Genomic DNA, 21,966 nt, shown 5'->3' on the forward strand with positions numbered 1-21,966 from the left:
TCCTTCCTTCCTTCCTTCCTTCCTTCCTTCCTTCCTTCCTTCCTTCCTTCCTTCCTTCCTTTCCCTTTTATTTTAGATTCAGGAGCACATGTGCAGGTTTCTTACAGGGGTATATTGTGTTGATGCTATGGTTTGGGGTGCATCTGAACCATCACTCGGGTAGTAAGTATAGTACCCAATAGGTAATTTTTCAACCCTTGCTCTCCTCTCTCCTTCTCTCCTCTTATAGTTCTCAGTGTCTGTTTTTCCCATCTTTATGTCTGTGCATACTCAATGTTCAGCTCCAGCTTATATATGAGAATAAGTGGTTTATGGTTCTCTGTTTCTGTATTAGTTTGCTTAGGATAATGGCTTCCAGCTGCATCCATGTTGTTGCAGGGGACATGATTTCATTCTTTTTTATGGCTGCATTGTATTCCAGGGGTTGTATGTACTACATTTTCTTTATCCAATCCACCATTGATAGACACCTAGGTTGATTACATGTCTTTACTATAGTGAATAGTCCTATGATGAACATACAAGTACGTATGTCTTTTTGATAGAAGGATTTATTTTCCTTTGGATATATACCCAGTAATGGGATTACTGGTTTGAATTATAGTTCTCTTTTTAGTTCTTTGAGGAATCTCCCAACTACTTTGCAAAGTTGCTGAACTAATTTACATTCCCACCAACAGCGTATTTTTTTCCCACAGCTTCACAACATGTACTATTTTTTGACTTTTGTTTTTGCAATTTATTTTGCATTTTTTAAGAGGTTCAAGGGTACATGGGCAGGTTTGTTATATAGGTAAACCAAGTGTCACAGGGGGTTGGTATACAGATTATTTCATCACCTAGGTAGTAAGTGTAGTACCCAACAGGTATTTTTTTCTGATTCTGTCCCTCCTTCCACCCTCTGTTCTCAATTAGGGACTGATTTTTTTTACCTTTTCATAGTAACCATTTTGACTAGAGTGAGACAATTATCTTCATTGTGGTTTTGATGGCATTTCTCTAATGATTAGTGATGGGCATTTTTCATATGCGTATTGGCTGATTATATAGTTTCTTTTGGTGAGTGTCTATTCGTGTCCTTTGTCCATTTATTTATTTATTTATTTATTTTTGAGTTGGAGTTTTGCTCTCGTAGCCCAGGCTGGGGTGCAATTGTGCAATCTTGGCTCACTGCAAGTGAACTCCACCTCCTGGGTTCAAGCGATTCTCATGCCTCAGCCTCCCAAGTAGCCAGATTACAGGTGCCTGCCACCATGCCCAGCTAATTTTTATATTTTTAATGGAGATGGGGTTTTACCATGTTGGGCAGGCTGGTCTTGAACTCCTGACCTCAGGTGATCCATCCACCTCGGCCTCCCAAAGTGATGGGATTACAAGTGTGAGCCACTGCACCTGGCCTTTTGTCCAGTTCTTAATGGGGTTGTTTGTTTTTCTTGTTGATAAGTTCCTTATAATTCTAGATGTTAGGCTTTCATTTGGCTACATATTTTTGCAGATATTTTCTTCCATTCTGTAGCTTGTCTGTTTACTCTGTTGATAGTTTCTTTTGCTGTGCAGAAGCTCTTTAGTTTAATTAGGTCCTACTTGTCAAGTTTTGTTTATGTTTCAATTGCTTTTGAGGATTTAACCATAAATTCTTTGCCAAGGCCAACGTCCAGAATACTGTTTCCTAGGTCTTCTTCTAGGATTCTTGCAGTTTGAGATTTTACTTTTAAATCTTGAATCATTTTGGGTTAAAGCCAGCTTTTCAAGCACCATGTATTGAATTAGGGAGTTATTTCCCCATTGCTTATTTTTGCTGATTTTGTCAAAGATCAGATGGCTGTAGGTGTGCAGCTTTATTTTTGGGTTCTCTATCTGTTCCATTGGTTTTGTGTCTGTTTTTGTACCAGTGCCATGCTGTTTGGGTTACTTTAGTCTTGTAGTATAGTTTGAAGTCAGGTAGTGTGACGCCTTCAGATTTTTTCTTTTTCTTAGGATTACTTTGGCTATTTGGGTTCCATTTTTGTTCCATATGAATTTCAGAATGTTTTCCCTAATTCTATGAAAAATGATGTCAGACAGAAATAGCATTGAGTCTGTAAATTGCTTTGGGCAGTATGACCATTTTGATGATATTGGCTCTTCCAATTCATGAGCACGGAATGTTTTTCCACTTGTGTCATCTATGATTTCTTTCAGCAGTGTAGTTCTCCTTGTAGAAATCTTTCACCTTCTTGGTTATATGTATTCTTAGGTGTTTTATTTTTGCATGTGGCTATTGTAAATGGGATTATGTTCTTGATTTGGCTCTCAGCTTGTACATTATTGGTGTGTAGAAATGCTACTGATTTTTGTACAGTGCTTTTGTGTCTTGAAGCTTTACTGAAGTCATTTATCAGTTCTGGAGCCTTCTGGTGGAGTCTTTAGGGTTTTGTAGGTATAGAATCATGAAGTCAGCCAAGAGATAATTTTATTTCTTCTTCTCATATTTGAATACATTTTATTTCTTTCTCTTGCCTGATTGCTCTGTCTAGGATTTCCAATATGATGTTGAATAGGAATGGTGAGAGTGGGCAGGCTTGTCTTGTTCCATTTCTCAAGGGGAACACTTCCAACTTTTGCCTGTTCAGTATGATGTTGGCTTGTGGGTTTGTCATAAATGGCTCTTTTATTTTGAGGTAGGTTTCTTTGATGCCTAGTTTTTTGAGACTTTTTATTATGAAGGGATATTGAATTTTAATCAAAAGCTTTTATCTATTGAGATGATCATAAGGTTTTTTGTTCTTAATTCTGTTTATGTGGTACATCATATTTATTGATCTGTGTATGTTGAATCAAACTTGCATCCCAGGAATAAAGCCTACTTGATCATGGTGCATTAACCTTTTGATGTGCTGCTGGATTTAGTTTGCTAGTATTTTGTTGAGAACTTTTGCATCTGCGGAACCCTTTCCTTGAAGGAAATTTTATGCAAAGTCCACTTTGTATACTAAGTAAAAGAGGTTCTTTCCTGCTTGCAGGGAGTTTGCAGGACAAGGAATAAGGCCTATCTGTTCATGTCTTATCTCCCCCATTCACTGTGATGACTGCTGAAACATTTTGAGAGAACTCAGGGTTTTGGGGCCCCCCTCAATCTGAAGGATGTATTGTTAAAAATGTATTACACATTTTTATGAATAAAGTTCAAGTTTTCAGATGTAATATAGCTAAATTAAGTTTCCGTGCTACTAAAATTCTCATTTCCACATGACCAGCTGTCAAATCATATCTTCTTATCCCATAATGCAGAATTTTTCATATTTTCCTATTAAATTTAATTTTGTTCCATATTTCAGTCTGTCAGGATTGTTCTGGGCCTTGATTTTGTTATTAAATATATATTATCATTTCTATCCTCCCATAATCTGGGCGTTTGGCAAGTGTGCTATCTATGTGGTATCTAATTATTTTTATAAGCTTATTGAAATAAATAGGGGTCCGTGAGAGAGGCCCTTCTTAAAATTGACACTTGGACAGTGGTGTACTTTTTTTGGAGTCCAAAGACCTTGTACCCAACATCCCTAACACTGAACTGTCTTCTACTCTAAAACTGTCTATATTGCTTGATATCACCATCTACTTATGCCTGAAATCTAGGCACAATCTTGATGTTTCCCTTCCTTTTACTACATACTTGCAATTTTTCACCAAGCCCTGCGATTTTACTTACTAAATATTTGGAAACTTTTCTGATTTCCACCTCTCTACCACTGCCTTTGTTTAGATTCTCCTTTTTTTCTCCGCAGGCAGCAATAACCTCCTAAGAGGTGTCCTTTCTTCTCGTCTTTTCTGTTCTGCACTCATTCCCAACGTTATCTGTCTAAACAAAATCTGACTGTGTGGTTCACATGCTGCAAACCCTCCATTGGCTTCCTGTTGCCCATGGGACAAAGCCCAGTATCTTCAACATTGCACTCAAGTTTATGTTCTGACTCTTTTGCATTATCTTCCAGCGCTTCCTAAGCTGGGCTTGATCACTCATGACATTCAATGAATGGCTTGTAATTTCCTCTGTGCCTCATGTGATTTTTTTAAAAAATGGTCTCCTTTAAAATTCTCCTTCCTCATACAGCCAATCAACTTCTTTTTGTCAAAGCTTACTTGTTTTTAAGAGTCAGCTTAGGTGTGACCTTTCCCTAGGATATTCCTTGAACCTTCTTCTATAGTTGGCCTCCTGCTTCCGTACAAGTCTGGCTTAGTAGTGTTTATCTTTATGCCATTGTGCATAGCTCTATCTGCATTTTACGTGCACCTCTCACAAGATGATGAGCTAGTTAAAGGGAGGGTCCACAGTTCACTCATTTTGGTATAATTTGCATTTAAGCTGGCATTTAGGAGATACTCGGTAAATGTTTGTTGAGTAAAATAATGATTTAATGAATTACTTAAATGCACATCATCATCACATTTCCCTAACTAAATTTCACCATCCTATATACAAAGATATGTAGACTAGTGAGTCTACCAGCCATTATGTTAAAATGCAAATATTCTATGTTTGATGTTTTCTTCATCTGTCAAACTAGCAAGTATATAAATAAGTTATTTTGTCATCAAGAGCTTCTAACTGAACTTCTTTTTGGCTCCTTTCCATTACCATGTTCTTTCCTAAATGCACACAGACAATTTTAAAAGGAGTGACTTTCTAATTAAACTGCCTCACTGGAGAACACTTTTACATGGCTATTTTTTCCCAATAGCTTCAAACAATTAAACCTGGGTTAAAATAACATGGATTTATTGATAACTCACTGTGATATTTTAAGAAATGGCTTCTGACACTAAGCAATTTATAATCTCATTGGGAGATGAAGATATATATACAAAATAGGTAACATTAAAATATATCAAGGGATAAAGTATAAACAGGAATAGTACAGATGATAAGTGTATGGCATTTTGATGAAACAGTGATTTAAGCAGATAAAAAGTAACCACACCACATAATATGGATGGACAGAGGCCATAGGTAAGAAGTATAGATTATTTATTTATAATCAGACAAACGTCCAAGAAACAGAGCCTCCTTTGATTTTGTGTTGAGCTATTTGTGAAGCCGGTAGGACTATTCTAGAAATGAACATAACAGTATACCTAAACTTAAAAATTACATATTGTCTGGAATAGGGCAGACTATTTTATTAGAACTTTGTGATGAAGGCTGACCGCCATTGTCATCAAATAGGACACCTCACTTACAGAGTTTCTGTCCCCTTGAAAACATACTAAACATAGAAAATAAAGAACTCAGCATTGGGAAAGCCATTGAGTGCTGCCCTAAATGGCCATTGTCTATCATGCTTCAGAAAAGGAAAGATGTTTTTACCCAGGTTGTTTTTTTTTGCCAGGTTGCTCCTAGGAAGATATGGAAGGGAAAGTTGGCTAGCTTTTCCTATGGCCAGAAGGAAGTACAACATGAAGCAATTTTTTTTTTTTTTCAAGAACACCATTCATTCATTAATTCATTCACTTACCTTTATCCATTATTTATTGAGCACTGACCCTCTGGAAGGTACTGTGTCAAGCTATAGCGAGTTCCATGTTCACTAAAGCAGTGTTATAAATTTGGTTTCCCTTGTTCAACCTATCAAAATAATATTATGTCTATCAACCAGATATAGCCTATTGTAAATTAAAGAGCATGGCCTGTGTAAGTGAGAAATACGGGTCTAGTCATGCCTTGGGCAAATTCAACAATTCTGTTCTCAATTGTAAAATGAAAGGGTTGAACATTTACTTTCTCAAGTCCTCTGAGGCTCTAAAATATAATGATCTAATTAATTTTGATGGCCTCCTGGCTTACACTTTAGTATTTGTGAGTTTGTTTAGTGCCTGAACATGCTGATTGAGTTGACTTTGCGAACTTGCAAGGAAGACAGAGTTCTGAAACACAGTGACAGCAGTGTGCTCATTTAAATGAGAGAATGTCCTTCTGTTTGTAGGGGATGTATAAATGTATAAACTTTCATTCCTTAGGTGTTTGAAAACTTAGTGAACTAGTATGCATTATGCTATAGTTAAAATATTTCTGTGCCTGGTTAATTGAGATGCGGTACTTTGATTTTATGGCATTTTATGTGAATAAATCTTTAAATACACTGCTTGAGTGCATGGATGTTACTGATATTTCAGACATGGCATAACCGTATATCTTTTTATATCTGTTATATTCGATTAAATTGCTGTATAAAGTTTACTCCATCAACAAAATTGAGCATTTTAGTTATATGTATGTATGTGTGTACGTGTGTGTGTGTGTGTGTGTATGAAATTACTAAAGGCATGTAATAAATATCTTGAAGTCATTTTTGAAAGGCAGTATTTTAATGTGCTCAGTGAATAATTTCTCTCTGCCTGAGAGCTACTGTTATATCCTGGGAAATATTCAGAGAGAAGATAAAATTATTTAGATTTGCAGTTTCTTGTCATGGGAGGTGAAGGCCTTTTTATTATTATTATTAATGTGATGGGAATAGTTCCATCACATCGTGTCTCTGCACAGCATCCTGAGAACAACCTTTTCATCACATAAATAATTACAGTTCGGTTTTTTTAATGCCTCCTGCCATTCCTTCCCTCCCCCTGTTCACCACTTTCCCTTTGAGGGAGGAGGATAGCACTCCCTTCAGATAAAAGTTTCCCAAGTACTGACAAAAGGCAGGCACGTGGTGATAGTGGTAGAGGATGGGGGAGGGGAGGGTTGTTCTTTGTCCCAACACGACCCAGGTCTAAGCTGGTGAGAAAGGACTGTGTCCAGAAACAGGTGTATGTCCTTTTAAAAGCAAACTTCTTATATGTAGAAATTGCAGTAATTTTTTCAGAAAAAGAGTCAGCTTCTGACCTGATACCTTTTCCTTCTTCATGCGTCTCCTGCAACCAGAGCTGCTGGCCTGGGTCTCAGAAAGCACATCCTGCATATAATGGTACCCAGGGCCTAGATGGGGCCAGAGTCTTCTTGGTGATGGGGGTGAGCAGGTCAGGCAAGATCTTTGTTCTCAGGGAGTGAACAGTCTCCTGAGGGAGGGAGACTGGACACAGTAAACCTGCACATAGATGCAGAAATAAGGAAAGGTCTGACAGCAGCTATGCTGAGAAGGGAATGTGGGAGGAAAGGGACCTGGCGCCCAGCACATCTCTTCTCATCACTCCCATTTCTGCATTTGGAATTCTGCCTGAATGGAAGGCAGGTCACAGGGCAGACAAAGTGGGCATTCCATAAGCTCCCTTTTCTGTGTGTTTTTGCCCCTCAGTGATGACTTCTTCCAGTTTCTCTTAGGATTCTGCTTTGTGCCTTATTGTTATTGAGTGGAGCATGGCCTATGCAGAGACTTTGGTGATTTAGATGGACTGAGTGGAGCCTTAAGATAGAAAATGAAGATAGTAGTAGAAGAGAATTTTTAGAAGGATCAGGAGGTAGTACTTTTGCATTTAAATGAATTTCAGGGCTAGTTCTTTTAGTGAAAAAGCTATAAATTCCTAATACTTAGTAATTTTTCTGTGTTTGCTTCTACCTCAGGGCCTTTGCACTGGCATTCCCTGTATCTGGAACAGTCTCCCCTCTGATATCCAATCCTCAAGCTCTTCGAGATTTTTTTTTTTTTTTTTTTTTTTTTTTTTTTGAGATAGGGTATTGCTTTGTTGCCCAGACTGGAGTACAGTGGCATAATCCTAGTTCAATGCATCCTTGAACTCCTGGGCTCAAGCAATCCTTGCACCCCAGCCTAACAAGTAGCTGGGACCACAGGTGTGTGCCACCACACTCAGCTAATTATATTTATCTTTTGTAGAGGCAGGGTCTCACTATATTGCCCAGGCTGGTCTTGAACTCCTGGGCTCAAGTGATTCACCCAACTCAGCCTCCCAAAATGCTGGGATTATAGGTTGAGTCACCACACCTGGCCCTCGAGTCTTTATTTAAGGGTTGTTTTCTTCAATTACTACAGTATTAAGAATTGGACCCTCTTCCTAGCACTTTATGGCACTTACATGATAATATTCCTGTTTCTTGTCTCTCTCCATTGGCCGCCTTCTCCCCAAATGTAAGTCATATGAGACCAGTGATTTTGGCTTGTTTTGTTCACTTCTGCATTCCCAGTGCTTAGAAAGGTGTCTTTAACACAGTAGGTGCTCAGTAAACATTGTTGAATTAACAAATTTTTTTAAAACTTTATTTTTAAAGTGTTCCTAATAGTAAAATCCATTAGAAAACTCTCGCAAGAGCTGTTTACTTTTGGGACTTAGAGGTTGGGAGAGGATTTCTGAACATGTTGTGGTCCTGTCCTGGGAAGGACCGTGTGGCCAAGAGCAGGCCGGGTGGATCAGAGGGAAGCCAGTGGCTCTCAAAGGGGAAGTGGTGGGGCCAGCGGTGGGAGTTTGGGATAAGCACCCTCTACTTCTACGCTCCTGAGATCAGTCAGATCTAAGTGTGGACATGAAACTCATCCTTCCTGTTGTTTGGTGCTGAAGGAAGTGAGTATAAAATAATGTAAGCATGAAACATTTACAGTGTATCTCCATTTATGGGCTAAGTGAAGACAGGATCATAAGTGTTTATGATTTTTAAAAAGTCATATTAGAATTTGAACATTCTGAAGGGGCAGCTCCCTCAGATGAAACCAGCTTTTCTATTTGACTAGCTAGTTTACTTTTATAATGTCTACCATGAAAATCTTTTGCACTTTTTTTTCCTGAAAGATTCCATGGGAATGTGGCAAGCAAAATAATGGCCCCCAAAGATTCACACTCAGACCAGGATCTGTGGATAAATGTTACATGGCAAGGGGGAATTAAGGTTGCTAATCAGCTGACCTTGGAATAAGGAGATGATCCTGAATTACTGTGGTGGGTCCAATGTAATCATAAACTCCTTTAAATGTGAGACAGGGAGGTGGAAGAGTTAGAAGCAGAGAGATAATGTAAAAAAGACTCGACCATGAGCCGTGGCTGGCTTTAAGGATGGATGGGGGCCATGAGCCAAGGAGTGCAGATGGCTTCTACGACATGAAGAGACAAGGACACAGATTCTTCCCTAGAGCCTCCAGAAGGAACATAGCCATGCCAACACCTTGATTTTAGCCCAGTGAGATGCGCCTCAGACTCTGGCCTCCAGAACTGTTAAGACAATAAACGTGTGTTGTTGTAAGCCACCAAGTCTGTGGTAACTTATAACAGTAGCTGTAGGAAACCAATATCGAAAGAACAAGGGGAGACCTGTCTATACGTTTTCCCAACACATCTACTTAGCAGTGCTATGATTTCTGGTATTCTTTGGGGGAAAATTAACAGCCAAAAACAGAACCACAAAGCATTTTAGAAGTGTATGACTGTGAAATCTAGCAGCGGCCACAACAGAACTAGAACTACTAGACAACCAGCCCCCTCAAGAGATTATGACCTATGATTCCCACCTCTCCTCCACTGCTACCGTCTCCACACTTAGTCACATCCTCTTCATGGGCAGTGACCACGAGCTCACAAAACAAGGCTCATGATGGCAAGACCCAAGACATGGTTACTCCACCAGAGCCTGGGTTAAGGAAAGAAACAGGTAGGAAATATTCGAAGTTAGTACACAGTGCTGCTTTCAGGATTCTTCATTAGCAGATGTTTAAAAGTCACTGCTCTAAAATTACTTGGAAAAGCTTATAAATATGAATTTCCTGTAATTCACATTTTATCAGAACTCCTATCAGCTGTATCACAGCTGGAAAAATACCAAAAACACATTAGAAAAATCTTTCTGCTTAAAACTAGATTGATCCCACATTTACATGGCAAAAGAAGGCCATTACTCGGCAGGCAGTAAAAGCTTCATTTCAGAGAGCTTGCGAAAAAACTCAAAATAATTCACTTCTACCCAGGCCATTTGACAACTGTTAGACTTAACTTTACAAAATAAAATGAAATCCTACCACCTGCTGCTTAAAATCTCCAATTAATGCTATAAAAATTGCCTTCATTTAAAAAGCCAATGAGTAAATTTCTCCAAGCTGGGTGCAGACATTTCTACAAATTTACTGTAACCTTTTGCTCTTGTCTGCAGTAAGAGAGCCTTCCAGATTCTGAAAAGAAGCCAGAACTGGTTTACACCTAATTGTTTAAGAGCTAAACTCTTTTCGTTCATTAGCTTCAGTTATTTAAGATACTGATAATTCACACCTCATCTGCTGCTATGTGTGTTTGGTAGAAATTGTGAAAGAAGATTATTGAAGCTTGCCAACATTCCACCTATGAATTAAAACAAGAGTAATTTTGCACAAACCACAGAAGAGAAGGAAGGAAGTGTCAGGCTTTTAAGATAGAACTAGCAAGTAGGAGAATCGCCATCTTCTAGCAACTTGAAAGCAGTGGGAACGTTCAGGTCTTTAATCTTTTCCTTCCTATCCTGATAGGTTAATCAGAATGTTCTGAGAGGTAAGGCCCTGGACATCTTTGACCTGCCCCCTTCCATTTACCAGATTAATCGGGGGACAGTCAGTTGTGAACATCGGTCAGGCAGGGTCAGCTGATAAATAGCACACGGTTGTTACTTGCATCATGTGCTCCTAGCAAAACCAGCAGATGGATTCTGTCATTCCCAGCCAGTTAGAAGGTCAGGAGCTGGTGTGGAAAGAGTTGACAAAAATAATTTGGGGCTGTTGTGGTTGATTATTTCTAGGAGCAGGGAATGCCTGGCAGATAGGACCTCTGGGCATGTCTATGACCTTGCTTAGAACTGTCCAGGGTCTCTGATTAACCCTCAAGGTGTTTCGCGATGTAGCTCTTTTGACTGGTCTGGCTTCGTCTCTCTCTCCTCGACCTTCATCTCAGAAGATGGATTTCTTTAGTTAGATTTCTTGATAATCCCTGCTTCTTCGGTGCTTTGTTCTTACTTCTAATTCCTACCTGGAATGTCCTGTTCTCCCATCTCTCTTTTTTACAGACCACATGGAAAAGCCCAGCAGGAGTACAGATTCCCTGGGAAGACTTTATAATTTTCACCCTCTCTGATCTTAACCTTTCACATTTACTCACTGAGTCACAAAACTGGCATCTCATCCAGAAGTTTATTCTCAAAAAGGTACCTCTGTTATTTAACGCCTAATTAACTCAGTACATGACGTTATATTTTGTGGGTACCCTGCCATCTTCTCAAATGCCCTCCCTTTAGTTTTTGTCATACTCCTGTCTGCTGCTTTTCCATCTTTTTGTTCCTTCTCAGTCTGAGAAGAAAGATCAACCCCCTTCTCTGCATATCTTTCAGTGTCGTGTTCTAAGACTTATATCACAAGCACTTTCTCTTCGGTATCTCTACACTCCAAATCTCCCAGAACACCAGTCTGACATCCTGGCTGCCTCCCAAGTATGTGAACTGATGTCACAGGATTTTCAAACTTAAGAGATTTTAAATCAAATCCATTCTTTCTGGATCATTGTTAATTATGTCTTCCCTGTATATTCTACTCAGATGCTTAAGTGAGAAACCTTGGAGTCATCTTTTGGCTTGCGTTTCTTCCTTGCTACCTCCCACAGGATACTGTTCGGTCTATTTCCAACAGAGCTGTGGAATCAGTTTCCACCTCTTGACTCTGCTGCCATTAACCTAGATCATATTCTCTCTGCCCATGAGCATTCCTGCTTAAGGGGTTGTCTGCCTCCACTTTTGTTCTCCTCTAATTTATTCTTGACACTGTCACAAATTATTGTTCTGAAACACAGATAGGATCACAGTCCTATCATTCTTAGAAACTTTGGTGGCTTCTTGTTCACAAGAGTGGAGCCTCTGTTTTGCATGCAAGTCTTGCCATAGTCCGCTCTAGTTTTCACCCCTCATGCTCACATAGGGGATGGTCCAGCCACAGTAGTGACCACACCGAACTTGTGAAAGCCTCATAGGAGCCTGGTCAGATTTCAGCTTCTCTGGGAAATCTTCATTGAGCCCTTAGTCAGAAATAATCATTCTTTTCTTATGGTACTATTAGCACTTTGTACACATCTTTATTATGGCATTTATTATGTAAATTATTACGTATTATGAAGATGATCTATTTGAGGCCAGGGACTGTGTCTTTTGTTCATCTTTGTATCCAAACTGTTAGCACAATACCTGAATCTTGGAGATTTGAGGCATAGGTTTCTGTGGAAGTTTATGAATCAATGGATGTTTATTTCCAATTAATCAATGGATGTTTCCAATTAAAATATAAATCCACTGTGGGGAAGTATTATTTTTTAGACTTCTTTTATCCTTATATAGTGCTGATCACACATATAGTAAGGAATAAACATTTGTTGATTGATTTTTGATAAGGATGTAAGCAAGAGAAAGTGGTAAGAGACAGGCTTGTAGGCTAAAATACGTAAATGTTTCACAATGGTGTGTAGTAGTGAATAATTGCTGTATTAGATTTTGTTATAATATCCTGACTGTTTTTACTGTTCTGACATTAATGGAAGCCTGTGATTTTTAAAATAAGAAATCAATTACTATGGTTTTTTGGGGATAATTCATTTAGGCTGAATTAGGTAGTCAAATTAAAAAACAAAAAGTAGTTTCAGACCTGTCAAAGAGCTATAGTCTCAGAACATTATATTTGTGTGTGTGTGTGTGTGTGTGTGTGTGTGTGTATGAAAACTTTCTAAGAGTTCTTTAAATGTAATATATAAAATATAAGTAAGTAATAGGCTTGCCGACATTAGAAATTTCTTCCTTTTTTTTTTTTTTTTTGAGACGGAGTCTCGCTCTGTCGCCCAGGCTGGAGTGCAGTGGCCGGATCTCAGCTCATTGCAAGCTCTGCCTCCCGGGTTTATGCCATTCTCCTGCCTCAGCCTCCCGAATAGCTGGGACTACAGGCGCCCACCACCTCGCCCGGCTAGTTTTTTGTATTTTTTTAGTAGAGACGGGTTTCACCGTGTTAGCCAGGATGGTCTCGATCTCCTGACCTCGTGATCCGCCCGTCTCAGCCTCCCAAAGTGCTGGGATTACAGGCTTGAGCCACCACACCCGGCCGACATTAGAAATTTCGTACCATTTAAGTGAAGAGTTAAAACAATCTGACTGCCTAGTGTTGAGGACTGCTTAGGAAGGGGAACTGGTTAGTATATTCAGCATGGTTGACTGATTTGTAGTCACAGGCTAATATTCAGTTTTTAGTGTTCTTTTGTGAGCTTCCTATCCATCTTCATATCTATGTTTAGTATGTATATGTAGATATGCACACATATTTGTGTGTGTGTATCAAGTTTAACTGCATGTTTTTCTGGTCAGGAGAAGATGTGTTTACTGCTTCTCCTAGATTGATTGCACCTAACAAATTGTTGAACATGTTGCAGGTGCTCAGGAGTTACTTACTGACAGCTTCATTATCATCGTATATCTAATTGAAATGGTACCTTTAGTTCCATTCTTGAAATTTAAAAAAAAGCACCCAGAGTCCCACAGCAGTTATGCATTTTCACATTTTTTTCTGTGACTTAGATCTAGCAACCATTTATAAAAATCTGGGTATGGGCGGGACCCCCAAATTGGAGGAGGACACTTGGGAGTGGACTTAAACATCTTCATCCTCATTGCTCTTTATGCCAGCTCTTGCATGGCTCCAAGAGGAGTATTTCTAAAGCACCAATCTGATGGAAACATGTACCCACACGTTTATTATTTTTTAAATCGATTGCATTACTCTGTTAGATGCTAAGAATATAAAGATGAATAAGATGTGGTCCCTTCCCTTAAATCTTTGTCTTTAAGGCTCCTTTAAAGTAACATTTAGAATTTAAATGAGTCAGGACATTCACAGAGGAGTTAATCAATCTGTATAGTCTGGGTGGTAAGTGCTACCTATGATAGAGGCAGATCCGGCATGCTATGGGATCACCGAAGAGGGAGCTGGCAGCTGAGACCAGACTTGGGAGGCCAAGGTGGGCTTCCTGGAGAAAGGAATGCTTGAGGGTCACTGTGAGCTCATCTTCCGAAGTGGTTCCTTGTCATCCTTGGGCAACATTCCTGAGAGGGGGCTTACAAAGCCTTTTACCTTCTGGCTTCTGCCACCCCAGTTTCGAGCATCAGCGCACACCATGCATGTGTGTGTACATATACATGTGTGTACACACTCACATTCACACACACGCTCACCAAGTGCGTCGGTTAAAGAGCACTGAGCAGATCATATTAGGAATGACTAATGACTCCATTTTCATTACCTTCTGTAAAAGAATACCCTTGCTCTCTCTCATTGTTCAAGTCATGCTTCAACACATTGGAGTCATTTTTCAGTTCTCAACTTTCCAAGGAAAATGTGCTGGCAAAGGTTGACTTTGGTTAAATCCAATGTCTTTTTACAGCTTTGTCTTATTTGACCTCTTTGCCCCATGAAAGTGGCGTTCTCAACACTTGAGTAATCTTAGATAAGTTACTTAAATGATCTTTGCCTCAGTTTCCTCAGTTATAAAATTAGATAATAATAGTATTATTATCATAGAATGCCTGGTACAAAGCAAACACTGTAAAGTGTTATTCTTTAGCTCTCTGATCACTCTTTTAAAAAGGTTCTTTCTTTCTTTCTCTCTCGCTCTCTCTTTTTCTTTCTCCCTTCCTTCCTTTTCTTTTCTTTCCTTTCCTATGTTTCTCCCTCCCTCCCTCCTTTCCTTCCTTCCTTCCTTCCTTCCATGGGGTCTGACTCTGTCACCCAGGTTGAAGTGCAGTGACGCCATCTTGGCTCACTGCATCCCCTGCCTCCTAGGCTCAAGCGATCCTCCCACTTCAGCCTCCCAACTGGCTGAGACTACAGGCGCACACCACCACACCTGGCTAATTTTTTGTGTTTTTGGTAAGAGAGGGGGTCTCACTGTGTTACCCAGGTTAATCTGAAACTCCTGAGCTCAAGTGATCCTCCTCTTGGCCTCCCAAAGTGCTGGGATTACAGGTGTGAGCTACTGCACCCAACAAAAAGTTATTTCTGTATTGGAACTTTGACAGCCATCTTTGATTTGCTTTCTATCTATCTCTCTATGTCTTCTCAGCCTCCTTCATAGACTCTAGTTTATTCTGCCTCCCCTTAAATGTTAAGGTGTCAGAGTTTGCTCCCTGACTTCTCAGGCTGACGCTGTGATCCATCCTTATGGCTCCACTGACTCCCACAATTCCCCAGTACAGCTCAAATCCAAACTCCTTTCAGAGTAGTTTTTCGACAGTTCAAACCTCAGCACCTTTCTCCTCTACTTAAAACCTTGCCAGGGAGGCTGGGTGCCATGGCTCACACCTGTAACCCAGTACTTTGGGAGGCCAAGGTAGGCAGATCGCTTGAGCCTAGGAGTTCAAAACCAGCCTGGGCAACATAGGGAGACCCCTGTCTCTACAAAAAATAAAGCAACAGACAAAGAAAAACCCCTGCCAGACACTCCCCTTTTCAGGACCAAACTCCTTTACTTGGTTGACAACTCTTCTTCCACCAACCCCACCCTGCAGGTCTTACCTCTCATGACCTCCTCCCCTTACTTTCATCGCTTCACACCCCAGGAACCCTGTGTAGTTCCTCACATGTGCCTCACCAAGTGTACAACCTATAACCTGTATGGCCTTGCTTATCCTGCTGTTTCTTTCACACCAGCTTTGGTATTCTCTCCTCTCATGTCTTCACCTTAGGTGTTTAACAGCTTTGTCCTCTGTACACCATTGTGCCCCAGGCAGATGTCTATTAGACCATGAGAACACAGTGTGCCCAGTTGCATACATAGCCATTTCCTTGAAGAGCTGATTCTTTGTATCTTTAGAGCCTAAGGAGCAGTGGTAGTGGTTGGTACAGAGTTGGTGCTCAGAGAATGAACAACTGAATGGATGGATGGATGGATGGATGGATGGATGGATGAATGAATGAACTGATGAAAGTGTTTATAAATTGCAAAGCTGGATAGAGAGCCCATTCCCAGTGAACTCTGGTGATGCTGGTTTTACACCGCCTCTGACTGTCAGGGAGAAACTTCCCGAATCTTCCTTTTTTTTTTTTTTTTTTTTTCTGTCTTGAGAGGTTTGGCGGGAATTTGTGCACCTGGTGGGCATCTGCAGTTGATCCAGATTGTCACAATCCTCAGTGTTAAGTGAAAGATCAAGGATAAGGTCAAGGTCATTAAAAATAGCAACTCTCACTTTTATTTCCCATTGATGGGAAAGCTCAGCACAGTGAAATTTAAGAACGGTTTGACCTCTTAAGCTCTTTCAGATATGTAGTGGTCATAGCCATCTACTGTCTGCATCAATTGAACTTTTCTTTGTAAGTACCATTTTGGTGGTTACGCTGGCAAATGTGGCAACTGTTGTTAGCTGCAGATCCTCAGACATGTGATAATTTATAAAGAGAGTGGTTGGCATGATCCTTATCCAATGCCATTTATGGCTTATTTTGATAAGCTAAGAAATTCAGAGAGGTAAGGCAGATGTGCAGAAAAATTTACATGGATTGTTTACTTAATGTAGAATTTTCTTTTGGGGTTTACCTGTCATTTATGCATCCATTCAGTTATTCATTTGCCAGTGTGTTCCACCTCCAACAATTCAAAGGCCTTTCCAAAGTTAAGGTAAAATTGTCGCAACTTGTATGAGTCTCACAAAATAGATAACCTGGGAAGGTGAGAGCGTGTGCTCAATACACAAAATATGACTTTCTGGATGTCATTTCAAGCAGGAACCACAAAGCGCTCTTCATGTGTGCATGGAGTTCGCCTCGCTCGCTCATGTACAGAAATGCCAGCCTCTCCTAGGTGTCCTTTGTGACCACACCATAAAATTGCACGTGGTTTCATCATCCAGTTTTAAAACATGCAGCTTAAAATGTACTGAAGAACAATGTGTGGTACATTTAAATGTAAAATTGGACTGTGTGAATATTCTTAGAATTGTATCCATAATGAAGTCAATTCAGGTAGGCACAGTTTCAATGATATTATGAGCTCCATCTTAATAGCTTTTTCCAAAAGTTTTCTGATAGTGGTTTGCCTTGTTCCATTTATACCCAGCTGTGGAATTCATTATTGTGTGCTAAATTCATTTGGCCACTGACTTTATAAAAAGGAGAAAATGAGGTTTTTTATACACACATACCCATACAGGAGTATACACTTTAATCAGTCTTTTTTTCTTAAAAGTTCATCTATTTGCTGAAAAAGGAAATATACTGCTTAGAAAAGGAAAGTATATTCAAATAAGCAAATATGATTGAAAATAATAATGGCTTTAGTGATAATAGAACTTTGTAACTTTGCCATTTAAATAGTTATTCAATTCTTGATTGTTTTTATTTTGTGTTGTAGCATATTCTATTGCCTTATGAATACGCTATTGTTATAGCTGTAGCTCAACTTTTTAGTATATTCTTATTTTTAGCTTTCATTTTAATGAAAAATAATATACATAAGCTTTAGGAACATCTAAGGAAAACAGATGGCTTTTCAGACTTTCTTTACCCTGAAATTAAACCTCTTGCTTTTAACTTTTGAACTAAGAATAAAAAAAGTTATAGATGTTCTCTTACTGTGTATTAGTGCATGTTATACCCATATCCCACATTAACATTTTATTTCCACTGAGATTTCTGATATAATCAGGTATTAAACCTGTGGTTATTTTGGCAGTTATGCCTTTTACGGAAGGATTCCAACAGCTAAACCCTAAGTTAGGAAAAAAGAATATAATTTGACTTCATCTGGAAAAAAAATTATCCTAAAAGATGGTTAGAAGATTCAATAATAGTTTACAGTTTTTAAAGAAAAGCTCACTGTAATTCCAGCACTTTGGGAGGCCGAGACGGGCGGATCACGAGGTCAGGAGATCGAGACCATCCTGGCTAACACAGTGAAACCCTGTCTCTACTAAAAAATGCAAAAAACTAGCCAGGTGAGGTGGCGGGTGCCTGTAGTCCCAGCTACTCGGGAGGCTGAGGCAGGAGAATGGCGTGAACCCAGGAGGCGGAGCTTGCAGTGAGTTGAGATCCGGCCACTGCACTCCAGCCTGGGCGACAGAGCGAGACTCCGTCTCAGGAAAAAAAAAAAAAAAAAAAAGAAAAGAAAAAGAAAAGCTCAGAGGTAAAGTTCTTGACTATTCATTCATAAGCAAAAAGCATGAAGCTTTTTTCTTTCTCCAAAGTGTCTTCAAGGCTCATACTAGACGCAAACTCATCACACCTTATGTTCTGTGCCTGAGTTGCCTTTTGTAAATTGATGGCTCTCTGTTCTCTCCTGTTCCTCCAAAGTTTAATTTGTACACTGCCCTACAGTTGTGATTTATTTTAAAGAATATTCTCTAGTCTTTTTCTCTCACCTTTTCCCCAGATGAGCTCGAGGCTACTCACCCTCATTTGCCCACCCCCGCTCCCCACCCAGACCTACTATTTCCATTTTTAACTTTTGAATTTGCTTCCTCTCATCCATGACTTCAGAAGCAGCCTAAAAATTCAAAGTAACATAGCTTTCCCCTATGACTCTTTAAACATTTGTTCAGATTTGGTCTAATTGGTGTACTTAGCAGTTGAGTGCCCTAGTAGTGGTGATGCTTCCTCCAAGGTTCTGTAGATAATGATGGGTGTAATAAAAGGCATCATGGAGGGAGAAGCTTGGGCCTTGGTCCTGGCTCAGCCACTTCCTGCCTATGCCACCTTAGGCATGTTATTTAAACTTCAAGTTCCTTATCCATAAAGTAGGCTAAAAATATCTACTTCACAGGGTAATTGTGAGTCAAGGACTTAGCACATAGTAGACATTCTGAAAACAAAAACAAAAGCAAAACTAGGTTGCTTTCCCTGTCCTAACTCCATATGGAGCGCTGTATGTAACCTGTCTATGTTGTGTGTGATGAGCTTTGGGGGAAGCAGATATGAAACAGTGTCATCTCCTCTCTGTAGCAACATCTAAATTGTCTGTCATGTGGTACTGTTAGGGTACAGAGAGTAAGTGTAAAAACTTCAGAGATGTGAAAGACTTCTGGGGAGGCGGCCATCACATTGTGTCTTGAAGGGAAAAATGTGGCCATGAGGAGATTGTGTGAGTGGAGGTACAGAGGTGAGAAGGGGCTCTGGGGATAGAGAAGAGGAGGATGGGCAAGTGAGCAGACATCATGCGTCCCTTTGGGGTTGAGGGGTCTAGCTGCAGAGCTGTGGGATGTGTTGTTAAGGCTGAAGTGAGGCCAAATTCTGATGGTCTTAGAAGTTGGGCAGAGGAATTTAGATATGACATAGAACATAACAAGGAGCTAAAATTCAGGTAACCAAGGTGCCCTCTTAAGTGAATTACCCTTTAGGATGATGAAGAGAGAAGGTCTGTACCCCTTTTGTTTTTTCCAGTGTAGCTGATATGGCTTGGCTGTGTGTCCCCACCCAAATCTCCTCTCAAATTGTCATCCCCACGAGGTGACTGGATCATGGGGGCAGTTTCTGCATGCTGTTCTCGTGACAGTGAGGGAGTTCTAATGAGATCTGATCATTTAAAAGTGACAGTTTTCCCGGCGTGCGCTCTTACGCGCTCACTCTCTCTCTCGCTCCTGCCACCATGTAAGATGTGACTTGCTTCTCCTTTGCTTTCTGCCATGATTGTAAGTTTTTTGAGGCCTCCCCAGCCATGTGGACCTCTGAGTAAATTAAACCTCTTTTCTTCTTTATAAATTACTTAGTCTCAGGCAGTTCTTTATAGCAGTGTGAAAACAGACTAATAATGTAGTCGTGAAGTGGTTTTTCAGCTTTCTGACTGTGACCCATAATATGATAAAAATTTATATCCTGATCCAGGATACCCACATATACTGTATTTGTTTCATGAAATAAAAATTTTGTGAAATGATAGTTACCCTTCCAGGGCTGACTGCATAATTTGTGGGGTCCAGAGCAAAATGAAGACGTAGGACCTCATGTTCAAAAAGTAGGGAAGAATGCTGCTAAACGTAGTTAAATATATCTTTTTCCATTTCTTCTCCCCTTCTTGACCTGTCATGGTTTTGTTTTGTTGTTGTTGTTGTTAGTTTATTTACTACTTACTGTCATTCTGAGTAAATAAAAATTTAAAATTTCCATTAATACTAATTTTACTATTTTTATTGTGCAATGCCAATTTTAAGTGCAAAACATAAGAGCATGAAATCAATGAAATTACACAATTGGTATTTCTTACTTTGTACCTGCATATGCATCTTGTTCTTATTAGAAGAATGGAAATACTGTACAAAGCTAACTCAACTGTTTTTATTTTACTTCTTTATATGTATACATTCTACGAACCCTCTTTACCTTAGGCTTACTGTTGAGTAAGGACTGAAGAAAAGGAACGATGGGTTGCCTTATATTTCACTTTCCTTCTATTTTGTCATTTTCAGTGTAAGTGGTTGGCCGATATAAGTAAGAAAGAAAGAACAGGACAGAATTATCCTTGGTCATTTTTATTTCTTAGAAGACCACTGCTTCCTTTCCTCCTTGGAAGCAAGTTCTGGTTTTGAAATAAAGTGTGGCCTCTAGGGGCTGTCAGCATGCTCTGTACTCCTTCACCCCTTGTTCAGATGCTGACCTAACACGCTTGCTTGGTAACCACGAATGTACACATTGCGCCCCTGTCTTCTCATGAGCCTGCTCCAGTTTTTCATTGAACTTCACTTACAAGGCACAAGTTCAAGGATAAAATGATTAAGAATTTCAAGGTGGTTGGTGATAGTAGAGCATTAAATCAATGGGTAGGACCTTTCAGAGCAGGGCCCTGTGTGACTGCACAGGTCGTATACCCACACAGCCAACCCGGGTACTGCATTTGATTTTCTGTTGTCTCTATTTTATTAAAAATAACCCCACTAGTTGCACCCCATTAAATTGATGTTACCATCTACTAATGGGTCATAGTTGGCAGTTTAGAAAACACTGGTAAATTAATGAAATGCATGGGCTCCTGTGTCAGGCAGCTATATTAGAGTCCTACTTCCATCACTTGCTGCCTGTGAACTTAAGAATATCTCTGTTTCTCATGTGTAAAATGCAGGTTCTAGTAATTACTTCATAAAGTTATTATGGCAACTAAATTATTAAATACATGTGATATGCTTAGAGTGGTGTTTATTATACAGTAAACATCCTGTAAGTATTAGTTAATCATCATTATTATTAATTTATATCTTGCTGTCGGTAAATGTTGAAGAGAAAAATGTTTCTTGACTATATCAGCATTCCCACTTAACCTAAAACAGATATTTCCTTAAGTTTACCAACATCTGTGTTTTCTTGTGTCTGGAAGTATATAAAATATAATAACCAAATGAAAGTTAATTCAACTGCACTTAATGCAATGAAATTATGTTAAAAATTATAGTTCAATAAGAAATCCATTGAAGGACTACTTTTATTTCTGTTCCTCCTCCCAGATTAAAACAAGTATATAATTAGTATTTCATAATTATCAGTTAAGAAAGAAGCAAGGATATCTGGAAGATACTATCTGTTGAACTTAAGAAGCCAGAATTATTCCTTTTCAAATAAAATTATTTGATGAACCCCAATCATAGGTTAAAATGCTTGAGAGGAATGTTTTCTATCTTTTCTTTTTTTTTCCCCAAAGGTTATATTTTTATTTATTTTTAAAATAGGCTGGATGCAGTGGCTCAGGCCTGTAATCCCAGCACTTTGGGAGGTTGAGGTAGGCAGATTACTTGAGCCAGGAGTTCAAGACCAGCCTGGGCAACGTAGGGAGACGTTGTCTCTACAAAAAGCAAAAGAAATCAGTCAGGTGTGATGAGGCATGCCTGTAGTCCCAGCTATTCAGGAGGCTGAGATGGGAGGATGGAGGCAGGAGGTCAAGACTGCAGTTAGCTATGACTGTGCTACTGTGCTCAAGCCCTGGCGACAGAGTGAGACCCTGTACCAGAAAAAAAAATAAAAGAAAATTGACAGATAAAATGGTATGTATTTTATCTTCTCTAAAGTACAGTGTACATACATTGTTATAGATTGAGAG

General features: G+C 39.5%; 1 protein-coding gene across 1 annotated transcript in view; it reads left to right on the forward strand.

Moving 5' to 3' along the window:
- The window catches only part of DCDC2 (doublecortin domain containing 2), a 191,667-nt gene that overhangs the window by 125,673 nt on the left and 44,028 nt on the right, over positions 1–21,966 (forward strand). The window lies entirely within an intron of this gene.

Source organism: Piliocolobus tephrosceles, chromosome 5 (genome assembly GCF_002776525.5).
Source record: "Piliocolobus tephrosceles isolate RC106 chromosome 5, ASM277652v3, whole genome shotgun sequence".
NCBI lineage: Eukaryota > Metazoa > Chordata > Mammalia > Primates > Cercopithecidae > Piliocolobus > Piliocolobus tephrosceles.